The sequence below is a fragment of the Porites lutea genome, chromosome 10 (genome assembly GCF_958299795.1).
Source record: "Porites lutea chromosome 10, jaPorLute2.1, whole genome shotgun sequence".
Classification (NCBI taxonomy): Eukaryota; Metazoa; Cnidaria; class Anthozoa; order Scleractinia; family Poritidae; genus Porites; species Porites lutea.
The window spans coordinates 20,606,780-20,619,457 of NC_133210.1; positions in this window are offsets into that span (position 1 = coordinate 20,606,780).

Consider the following 12,678-nt stretch of genomic DNA (forward strand, 5'->3'; position numbering starts at 1 on the left):
TTAGTGACTAATCTGTAGGTTGTGTGCACGCAGGAAGGTGGAAGTGTGATTTGCCCTCTGATGCAAGAACATTTTATTTTAGCTCTTTTGAAATGTAAAGCTCTTTATTGCGGCTAAATAAGCTTATCAGTGATGTGCCAGAAGATGCCATGTTAAAGATCACAAGAGCTGTCAGTGTTTTCGCCAATAGGAGCTTGTATCAGAATCAGATGCACAGTGGGTGCCGCAAAATAGCAACCTCATAGGTTTCTCTACTGGCTCTTCCCCTTCCCCTTCCCTCGTGTTTTTTTTTAACTTTCCCCAAACAGAGAGCCTGTTCACAGGCTATGCAACATAATACATGTATTATAGCAACATATAGCTTAAACAATTGCCGAATAGTTAAGATATTGAGAAGTGTTTTACTGCAAACCTAAGGAAAGTTAAGGCTGCTTTAATGTAAAGAGCTCTCAGCAATGGATGTAGTTTGTTTATTTGGCTCATTTGAATTTTGACTTTCAATGAAGGTGTTTACTGATTCCATCAAACAAAGTGAAATTAAATGTTATCACTGAATTGTGAATTTGTATGATCAGATATTTACACAATGTAAGCTCATAATTATTATAGACCTCTCTTAAATAGGTTTAATTCTGATAAATCTGGCTCTTTCTCAAGTAATTGTTATCAGTATCACAGCTACTATAGTATTCTCTTCACCCAGAAAAATAAATGTATCTATAAAGTTGATCAATTCGATCGATAGTCCAGCACACATGGTTGTTGGTTAAGAATTTACACAGTAATGCAGCTAGTGTCGCTTGGATTTTGCAAGGACAAATAGGATATGTGAGAAAAACAAAGAGGCATGAGATATATTTTTCTCACTGATTGAATATTATTCTCTCTGCTGGTTCACTTTTCACCTCTGAACTAGTTACTTTGTAATAAAATTATCCACTGTCCACCACACAAGGTGACTGCTTTGCAAGTTGTGAAAATGTTTTTTTCACTCCGTATGGTGTACGATCCCCGCAAAAATTGCACCTTCTCACATGTGTAGTGTTCATTTCAAGTGATCTGTAATGAAATTTTTGATTGTTTGATTTTTGATGGTTTGATTTGATCAAAATCTCTGATTACCTGATCACAAAGTGGCCATAAAATACAGTCCAAACACTGTTAAGTTCATTCAAAGGTATTACCAAGGAAGGAAATACACACTCCAGTCAAAAGACTCATATTATCTTGAGAAAAACGATAAGCTAAAGTCTACTAAGTCACAATGCAATTATCTATAGTTGATGCACCTCATTCTTATAATTTTGGATCTGAAAATCACTATCTGTGATAATTTAATATCCTGCAAAGAAAACTACTAAACGAGTTAGGCCCAGAATGATGCAACATTGCAGAAAAACATTACATTAAAGGACTAGAGAAAATCGCTTAAAATATTCAAATCCAGAAGGCACTTAAGAGAAAATTAGAACCCTTATTCAGCCGTAATAAAAAGCTTTGTGCTTTAAAAGAGGTCAAAGAAAATGCTTTTGCGTCAGAGGGTAAATTCTGCCAACCAGAAACAAAAACCACAGTAAATCATTATGTGTTCCACAACCTCTCAGTGTGAAACAAGCGGCTAAAATCACATTTGTTCAGTGAAATTGTAGAAACTTCCAGAGCATAATCTACCCAGCAGAGGAAAAAAACTTATTGGAACGACAAACATTTGGGTTAGAGGTAAAAGTCGTTTAGGCCTACCGACCAACCCCTTTTATTGCTGTGCGCTCAATAAACATGCTGTGGCGGATCCCATGCCAGCCACGATAGAATCAGGTAAATCCCACTATTTATAGTAGTGCAATTTGAATACCCCAATTGATGCATGAATCTGCCATAATCACCATACTGATAGGAATCTAAGCAAGTGCAAACTCTGCCGCCATGTTTGTGTAATATGCGCTAAGCACGATGGACTAAAGAGCCACCCACCCGACAAAGGCTTGTATTGTTTTGACCCAGGGATGCTCCCTGGTCTTGATCAATGATCACTGAAGCGTGAACAAAAATTCACAAGTCATGTTGAAAGTACACGTGGTCGAGTTTGAAATATGACTCGGAAAGTGGCAAAATGCCCTGAGTATTGGTTCAGGCATTCAATTAAGCTTATAAAAAGTAGCAATGTTGGAAAATTTGTCTGGTGTATAGTTTTATTCACAGCGCCGAGTTGAAAATTGATGGTTCTACTATGTAATTTGACGAAGCGAGTTGAAAATACACAACAAGTAAGGTCAAATAGAAGAATTGAGTTTAAAAGCTAAGGGACGCGAGCATAAAAACGTTTTGTTCTAAAGGAAGAGTGTAAAATTTTGAATTAAGCTATAAAATTCAAGTACCAAGGGTAGAGATTTAAATGATGAATTTAAAATTTGGCAGGGATCGTACGACATAAGCCCGACTTTGTCTCTACCCCCCTGGTGCACGCCAAGTATGATTTCTAAGAGGAATGTCAAACTGTGTTCCGTGCAATTCTGTGTTTGTCCTTGTTTTCTTGGAAACAATGCATAATGAAACAACTATCAGAATTGGTTTTTGTGATATTTGGAATAATCAAGGTCTCAGTAAGTGTTATCAGCCTAGGCCTTTGGCTCAGCTGATGTCATTTAGTCAAACCTCTCCCTCGATTATTTCTGGATATCACAAAACCTCATCCCACACCATTTATTGTTTAAGTGCCTACCCCATACCAGCTAGAGACCACGTTTTGTTAGGACAGTACTTTAAAGAAACTTTCAATGAACAGTTAAAAATCTGCTTTTGCTTTGTTATGGGACTTCTTCATTGTAGTGGTACATGCAGTCACTTTTTCCAATAGGTATAGTGCGTGATTTGTAAACACACAAGCTTTTTTATAAAAGTACATTTCATTTCACCCTTCATTAATTTGGCTTTGCTTTTTCGCTGTATCGCAGCTCCAGGTTTTGTCCAAATTACCTTTAGTTAAAATTTTTTGTGCCTTTAAGATAGACAGTTTTGAACTACTGTGCCAATTAACCTTTTAAAAAAATGATGTATGAAATAGATGTACGTGTGATCTGAAGATAGTTTATCTACAATTTATATGTAAACTGCTTTTAATAGACCTTTTTACCGATACAGCAGCCATATTGAATTGATTCTATTTAAGGAGTTTTATAGGATGCCCAGGGGGGCATGAGCACATTTAGTTTGTATTATGGAGCGCTCTTCAGGACACTTTTTGTTAAAGTTTTCTTAGAATAAGATTGTAATGGGAAAAAAGATCCTTGTGCCCTGTTTGGATGTAATAATGATCGCCTTTTTCTAGTTTAGTATTAGAAATATGGTCTTTCATTGTATATTTCTTGGGAAAAAGGCGATCATTATTACATCCATGGGTGACATGGTAGGTAATAATTCGATCAGGAAAAGCAATTATCTTAGACTTGAGAAAACCCCTGTACAAAAGGTTCCAAAAATTGAACTTATGGTAACGCTCATAATAAATTATTATGCAGATTAATTGTCCTTTTTTTGTTAGATGCCATTTCACAAAACTTGGCCTCAAGCAAGAAGCGAAAAAGACAGGAGGAGAAGGGGACATATGAGCAGTACCAACAGGAGCAGAAAAGAAGGCAAAGAATTGAGAGGGTGAGGTTCTCTGTCATGTTATTAAAAACTTTTGAACCAAAATCTTGAGTATTCAAATGGTAATTGTTTTAATTGACCAAAAAGGTATACTGTACATCCTTCGCTGTTAGGACTGGAGTATAGGGGAGTAAAGTTTGTAATATTATACGGCTTCTATTTGCAAGTGTGTGATGTGTGTTTCTTTCTATGTAATTTATTTTCCAAAAGATTAACTGATTGTTACCCTAGTAGTCATAAGCTGTTTCAGAGTCCTAACCGACCGCAACTACATAAGTTTAAGAGCAACAACTAACATCATTATCTCTCGCTCAGTGTTAATTTTTTACAACAGTGTTGGGGTTCAGATAATCAGTATAAAAGTAGCTTTTCAGTTGGCATGTGATGTTTTATGCAAAAAATTAGCTGAATTACTGAGTTTTTTTTTCTCTCTCTCTCTCTTTCTTTTGTATGTAGAAGCTTGATAAAAGACTGAAAGCCATCACTGAGGAGGAAAGGGCTGGTGACCTGTTTTCAGCCCTTCATGTACGCCTTGTGTCTTCAGATGAGTCTGACCCGGAAGATAATTCCTTGAGAACCAGGCCTCTGTCTTGGAGAACAGAGAATGTGAACAACCTTTTTAAACTTTTTGATGGAAGAGCGAAGGCAGCAATGATCTCCCAACAAAGGAGACAATCAGTTAGTCGAAGACAAGATGTTGCCAGTGAAAGAGGGACAGACACTGTCCCAGAACATTTGAAATGGGCTGTGTGCAATTCCCCATAAGTCATTTTAACTGTTAAAGCCCTTTGAATTGACAAGATATACTTAATTCATTTCAAGAGTCGAGGTGTTGTAAAGAAACACCAGAAGATTGTTTAAGCAACTTCTCTTTGCCACTGAAGTGAATGTTTCACCCTAAATAGGGAGCGTTTCTCAAAAAGTTGGTGCAGCCTTTAAAGGTTAAGTTGAAGTAACTATATAAAGTAGACTGAAGAGTAAAATGTAACAGCTCAGTCTTATTGATGTAGGCATAATTTCTTTCAAAAAGAAATATGGTTTTTAATTATTGTAATATTACTCAATCTGCAATCTTTGATTTCCTTGAGTAGATTTGTTTCCAAAAAATGAATTGTGAACAGCTTCTATTCTTTAAAGTAAATAATAATTTTTTGCATCTTAGGAATTAACCGCATAATGTTTGTTACCCAGTATTCAGTTTGATGTCAAAATTGATGTGCATCAGAACCATGAGTTCAAATCACAAACATCTTGTTTCTGTATAGTTACAGTTACACATAGCTTTAAAAGGTTCTTTAATACACTTTATTGTCACTTAATTATAAGGTATTAATGCAAGAACTAGATTTGTTGGACTTAAGAGTGTTTTTTTTTTGTTTTTGCACTTCGCATAGAGTTCAGCCTGAGAGTTCTCAATGTAGAATGTTAGCAATGTTTTTCTTTAGTGTAAGGTAGGTTATAATTTTGAAGACCACATCTTCTGACAATTTCATTTATAGAATTAGACTGCGAGCACTGTAACACTAAGGGTATGATATGTATGCATATAAATAAATGTTCAGAATTTACAATTCATATATTGGTTCTTTTCATCTGTGCACTCTTTATAAGTAAGTAAGTGGGAAGGAAACATTTTACTCCCTACACGATAACTATACCTTGGGTTTTACACGCATTTACAAACAATAATAACCAGAGGACCTCAATTGCGGGGTGGGAATTACGGAAAAGCTATTACATACAAGATATTTTCCCTGTCTGAATTAAATTAATACTGAACGTTACAACACCATTGAAAACAGTGGAGGAAAAAGCAAATTGTTGAAACAAAAGCAATTTCCAAAGGAGATATAACGGGAAACGCGGGAAAATTTTGCGTTTTCCTAACTTCACACGAATTTTCTGTACTTGAGAACGCCAGAAAACTAGTAGAAAACGACCGCTAACGCTGGAATACAATCTGTTTTCCATGCCTGAACTTATCAGTGAATGCTGGAAAACGCGAGTTTTCTTGAATTTACTTGAATTCACTGTCACGGAAAATGAAAGAAAACGCAAGAAAACTGCTTGCAAAAGTCGGAATAACGCGCAGTTTTCCTAACGGTAAGCGATCGGTAAACGCTGGAATACATGCGATTTTCCTGGATTCAGTGGTATTCACCGTTTCGGAAAACGCCGGAAAACGTCCGCAAAAGGCAGGATTTCACTCGTTAACTGCGGTGAACTCGAGGTTTTCCCGTCTGAAAACTCAGGGTAAATGCCGGAATACAAGACGTTCACCGAGTGTTAACCGATCGGTGAACGTCAGCAAACGCATGTTTACCGGCGTTCACTGAATCGGAAAACTGATGGATAATGGAACGAATACTCGAATTAACCGGAGTGAACACGTTTGGAAAACGAAGGATTTTCCGCTTGGTGAATCTCAGAAAATGCGGGTAAATTGCGCATTCTTCGTTAATTCACCGCGCGTTTTCTCAGTGGGAAAATGCCACTTTTTTTGCCGTGTTCTGATCATAGGCACATGATGAAATTCGTCGCTGTTTTCAACGACCTTTCGTGGATAAACATCAGGTAGCCGTACGCTTTAGTTTTTTTTAAAATTAGTCTCAGAGGGTTGTAATGCTAAAAATATTATATATTTTGATCAACGACGAGTTAAACTTAAAATTTTAGCGATAAGTTTTCTCCCTAGCGCGGTTGTATTGGAACGCGACTCCAGCGAATCATGATGAATTTCAACCCTGTTTTTGGCTTGCGAAATCGACAGTGGGGCTTGAAACGGTTTTCTTCGTTTTTCTCGGAAACGAACGGATCTTTCGAAGAAAAAAATACCTAGCGTTTGTATACTTACTAAAGTCTACCAGACTGCAAAAGAAGAGCGATTTTGATTTTTTGAGCCTTGCCCACGAATCGGCGATTTTGGTCGATTTTTGCATGGATTCGCTCATAATGTTGTGATGTAGATAGACGATATTATTCACCACTTTATAGAAGAGGAGGATACTGGGTGACGAAGATGAAAATTTCGTAGCAGCTTACGGCCACCAATGCAAGGTGAAAATCAGCGGCAGTGAAAAAAAAAATGCTAACGAGAACACGCACCACATTTCCTCCATAAAACGGGTATTTAGGAAGTTTCTGGAGGTTTCACGTCAGAAGTCAAAACAACGCGGCAAAGAAATGTACAAAAGAAGTGTGCTGCACGTTCAAAGTTGCTTTTTGGCTAATTAGACCTAGGGCGCTTACCATTTGAACGGATATTTCCGTGAAAAATTTCCGTCAAATGGTACCGGTTGTTCTTGTTGTTGTTGTTTTTTTTTTCACCGAAAAAAGAAACGGGATTGAGTTGTACCATTTACAAACCGGTAAATTTTTCACTTTCTCTCGACATGAAGCCTGGCACTGGTAATCCAAACAAATGGTACAGAAAATTTCGGTTGTTTCGGTAAGAACGGGAAAAAGGTACTACCTCGAAAAGTATTACTTTTTTTTTCCGGAAAATTTCTACCAGGATCAACGGTTCCATTTGAATTCTCCCCGAAATTTCCCGGTTTTCCAAATAATTGTTAAGCTCTCCTATTGTTGTTTTTTCACCGTTCTCCGGCGTTGCCGTCGCCGCTTACACGATTTTACATTGTTTGAACAAACTATAGATATTATCGATAGCTTCGCTGTTAGCCTTGGCTAAATCTATATATTAGCGTTTTATAAGACTCCGGTAATTATGCATCAGTTTCATTTGCGCTGAGTCCAAAACTCGTTAGTCATGAATACTCCCGACGCGCTAGCGCGTCCTGCCAACCCTTCACCCGACGAAGTTGCTTCTACTCTTCGACAAATTCACCCTGCAGAAACGCGGCAACAGGTGTTGCAAGCTGCCAGTCAACAACCAACGCCAACAGCTTCGGGTGGTGTGAACAATTCTGTGGCTGGTGCTTCTTAGAGCTTACAATCTAGACAATCTGAAAGTTCAGCCGTTTCAGATATCCTAGAGGTATTTCTTTCATTGATTTTGTTCCGGGGTTATTTATCCTTGCGTAGGATATTTTGTTTTTTCTTCCAATTTCTAAGCTTATTTTTGTGTACGTGAGTCTATCTGAAGTAGTCCAGGATATTTCTTACTTGTGACGAAATATTTTTTTCTTTTTTCAATCCAGCGAAGAGGTTTGTGAAAGATTTGGGTCGCGGAGTATTTCGACGAACCGGCGAGGTGGTTTGTTAAATTCTACGGCTACATTACGGGTACAGGCGAGAGGAGTGGTTTGTGAACAAATGTAATTTTCGTTACGTGTACAAACCGGTGAAGCCAACAATAGCTAACAATCTTTAACTACGGAATATTTTGATAAGCCAGTGAAGTGGTTAATGAAAAATTTGGGCCGAAGAGTATTATCGAGAAGCCAGCGGAGTGGTTTGTTAGTTAATACGGCTAGGTTACGTGTACAAGCCAGTGAAGTGGTTTGTGAATTACTACAATTTTCTACATCTGTAGTTTTAATTGACAAAAATTGCCCTGATACACGTGAATAGGCCATTTTACAGTTATGGATGGAAGCGAGTCTGAAGTTGACCTCGTTTTGCTTTTTAATGTAGATCATTAGTTATTCTTATGGTAACTAGTATTATTTTTCAAGGACAATTTCCATAACAAAGCAAAGAAGGTTTGTATCAAAACAAGGTCACCGTCAGCCTCACATTCACTTGAACCCTAGGGTACTAAGTCCACAACTGTAAAATGGTGTATTGGTGAAGCCAACAAACTTTCAACCACGGAGTATTCGACAAGCCAGTGAAGTGCTTTGAGTATGAGGTTAAATTGTGGGTACTTGGACAAGCCAGCAATGTTTTAAGCAGGGGAATATTTTGACCGCCAGTGGGGGATTCTGTACTTCCTGGGTACGGGAATCCCGCAGCTTCTTTAACGGTTAAATTCTACTTGACATCAGTTAAGGAAGAACAGCTTCTAGCTAGAACTGTTCCGATTCAGGTTGAACCATTTTTAATTCAAGACCTGGCCGCAACCTCTTCTGAAATCTTGAAGCGTCTATCTGGACGAATTTCCTCCCCTACTCAGCTTTTTATTCTTACAAGAGATCAGGCCCCGGTTGTTCAAACGTCGGATATCGCTATCCACCGGATAAATCACTATCCAGCGGATAGTGTAATTGATTTCCGTAATACTTATCCGCTGGATAGTGATTTATCCGGTAGATAGCGCTATCCGACGTTTGAACAACCGGGGCCAGGTGTTTTTAAAGACACTCTTGTTTGGGGCAATAGAGTGGGTGACCTTGGAAGAGTAAAGACAAAGCAGTTGTTATATTTCCCTTAAAGGAAGGTCTCCTTTTCAATCACATCCTAACGAAATCTCTCCGCCGGCGATGGTGCTTCGAATCTATTTGCAATTAAGCGTTACAGGGAAGCTACATTGTGCCCCATTGCTGTTATTGAAACGTACATTCGAATTTGTGCTTTGATCGGGGCCCCGGTTAGGTAAGGTTAACACTTATTTTTTCCTGTTGATCCACCGGGTGAAATTCTGCCAACTTCTTTTGATTCAAGTGCAGCACAGGCTAGACTTGCGTCTTATACCCAGTAACTATCGCATATCTTTACGAACCGTCGGATCACTTTGCATGACGTCCTGCATGGCTTGAGAAGAGGATGCGCGATTTCATTGGCTGTGGCTGGGGCTGACTTAAGAGCGATCATGGATCATGTCGGTTGGAAGACTTCCTCCTCAGCTCACCATTATATGAAATTAAATCCGGTTCTGCGTCCATGTGGTGTAAGCGACACTCCAGCTGGAATTTCATCGGACTTTATGGAACGGTCCTGAGTTTTACCCAAGCCTTCTTTATTGTGTACTGCCTTTTTTTCGTATTAAATCATAGTATTGGGTGACCATATGTGTCTCTTTTATTCCTTTTGCAACATGGTTAGGCTTGGAAAGCAATGCAGGGAAGCGGATTTAAGTTAAGGATTGGGGTGGTTATGTTAGGGGGATGAGGATCCCGTAGGGTTAGTCTAACTTAGCTGAAGAGAGTCAGGGGTGGTTATCCCATACCTTCATGTTCGTGCTGATGAAGCAAACCGGAAGAATAATGTACTATTCATAAGGCTACGTACAGTCATCTGCAAAATGAGTTAATTAGTTAAGGTGAAATTGCAGTGAAATGTGTTGAATTACATCTATTTTCACAGTTTCTCTTTGAAATCTCGACTAGAATTTATTCGATCTAAAAAAAGCTTCGGTTAGGTTGTAGTCCCCGGCACAAATAAGGTTTAAGAATTTTTTAAATAAGTTTAGAATATTTTTAATGGAGAAAAATGGGGGTGGATATATTTATGTTGTGAAGGAAAAAGTAAAATTTTGAGGCTCAGAAAAAAAAACTATCTGTTACGGAACATTAGAACCATTTATACGAGGAAAAATTAGAAGCGTCTTACATAAGACGCGTCTTAAATAAGACGCGAACTGTACCATTTATGCGAGCATGTCTTATCTAAGACGAGAACAATTCGTATAAATGGTTCGCGTCTTATTTCCGTTCTTGAGTCGTTTTCATGTGAATGTTGCCCGTAGCAACGGCAATCCAACGTGTCGCGCCAAAAATTAACGCATGCGTACTATGCGTTCGCGTCTTATTTAAGACGCGAAGGTCGTTTATACGAAGTTTTTCTCGTCTTAGCTAAGACGCGTCTTATCTAAGAACAGATGTTAAGGGCTGTTCTAAAATAAGACGCGTCTTAGCTAAGTCGCGTCTTATTTTAGACGAAATGTGCCGTTTATAAGGAAAGTTCGCGTATTATTTAAGACGCGTCCTATGTAAGACGCGTCTTATTTTTCCTCGTATAAATGGCCCTAAAATGTTATATAGATTTAGCCAGGGCTAAAAGCGAATCTGTCGAAATATAATTAATATAGATTTAGCCAGGGCTAAAAGCGAAGCCCTCGAGAATATTCATAGTTTGCTCAAACAAAATTGGAAACAAAATATAAAATCTTGTAATGCTAAGAGGCCAAGGCATGCAACGTCGGAAAAAGGTGAAAAACAACAATATAGGTCTAATTAGCAAAAGCAACTTTGCACGTGCAGCACATTTTTTTTGTACATTTCTTTGCCTTTGTTTAGCACAACTACAACGTGAAACTTCCAGAAACTTCTTAGTTACTGGCTTCACGTTTTATGGAGGAAATGTCGCACGTGTTCCCGTTCACTGCCGCTCATTTTCACCTTGCATTGGTGGTCGCTAGCATTTCTCATTTTGTCACCGCCGCTACAAAATTTTCCTGTTGTCCTTCTAACAAAAAAATGTCTCCTTTGTTTTTGATCTCTCGTTCTAAATCCCTGTCGCACTTTTTCTCTTTCCACTTCTCTTTTCCACTTTCTCTTTTTCTCTGTCTTTCTCTTGCTCTATATTCCAAATTTGTGGACCTGACAATTTATCTAAGGTTAATACTTTAGACAAAACAGATACAGAAACAATTTCCGCTTTCCGTTTTCGTCTTTATTGACTCTTTTGTTATCTCTGCTTTACAAGACGCCGGTGGCTATGCGATTTCCCGCCAAAAAAAACCTCCAGTTGCATTTGGGTTACCATACCTGTTGATTGAGTTATTTTACATTGGTATGCCTGTGGTGCGGACAAACGGTCTCTCGGGCGGGCGGTCGGTCGGTGTACGGTCACGTGATAACGAAATTTTCACGGATGGGTAGGTGGGATGGTTTCTTACCCATGGTGCTCCGCTATAATTTAGTCAAAAACTAAATCGTTTTATGCCAAACGGAGACAGTAACGAAAACGGCAAAAAAAATCTAATTTGCAAAAGAAAACAACAACAACACTGAATGAGCAGCAAACGTTTCTGTTCACTTTCCCATTGATGTTGCAACCTGACGCTTCCTAGTTACACGTTTTATGTCTTATGTGCTCTCAAAAAATTTTGTTGCTTTTGTTCCTTTTTGATTTTTTCACCACCGCATTTCTAATTTTCTCATCGCCGCTGAAAAATTTTTATGTTGTTTTTCCAAGGAAATTGGTCTCCTTTGTTTTTTGTTGTTGTTTTTGTTCTCTCGCTCTAGCTCTTTGTCGCTCTTTTTCTCGTTGAGCTTCGCTAGCCTGTCGTCTACTTTGTCTGTCTTTCTTTTTCTCTATATTCCAAATTTTGGGGCGTGACAATTAATCTAAGCTTAATACTTTAGACAACACGGATACAGAAACAATATCCGTTTTCCGTCTTGTCTTTATCGATTGTTTTATTGTCTCTGCTTTGCAAGACGTGGGTGGCCATGCGATTTCCCGCCAAAAAAACCTCGAGTTGCATTTGGGTTGCCATACCTGTTGATTGAGTTATCTGACAATGGTATGCCTGTGGTGCGGATTGACAGACGGAAGTAGGTCACGTGACTACAAGTCACTACCAAAATTTCTCCGAAGCATAGATAACCAAATTTTCTTACCCATGGTACGCGGTGCTCCGCTTCGAGCGCTTCGCGCGCGAGAGAGCTCCGCTAATACTGGTAATAAACAAAAAAAGAAAATATCCGATCACAATTTCATACCCCACCACCTTCAATAAAAGTCCAACCGGAATGCCTCCTGGAAGCAACATTCACAAACATTTTCTACATTTTTTCTTCTCTTCCCAACTACATTGTACAAGAAGAAAAACGGCGTAAAAGTAATCCTAAAGGAATGTTTATTCTCTTACCACTCTCCGTCACGCACGCCACAAGTTTGATCACGTGGGGATGAGGTTTCAGTTTTTTCATCAACTCAAGTTCTGAAAGAAGATCCTTTCTGTTTGAATCCGGTGAATTCGCTATAAACAGAGAAAGTAAACTAAAATAGTCCATAATGTGTACTAAAGAAATTGTTCCTTGAAAACGAAGCGCCACAGTTAACTAGATTAAATGATGTTTACCGTGGCCCACATTATAGAACGATGTTTATCAGAAAATATTGGAAAATAAAATAAAATAAATTCAAAATAGTTATCGATATCCTTCATCGCTTGCTCTCAAA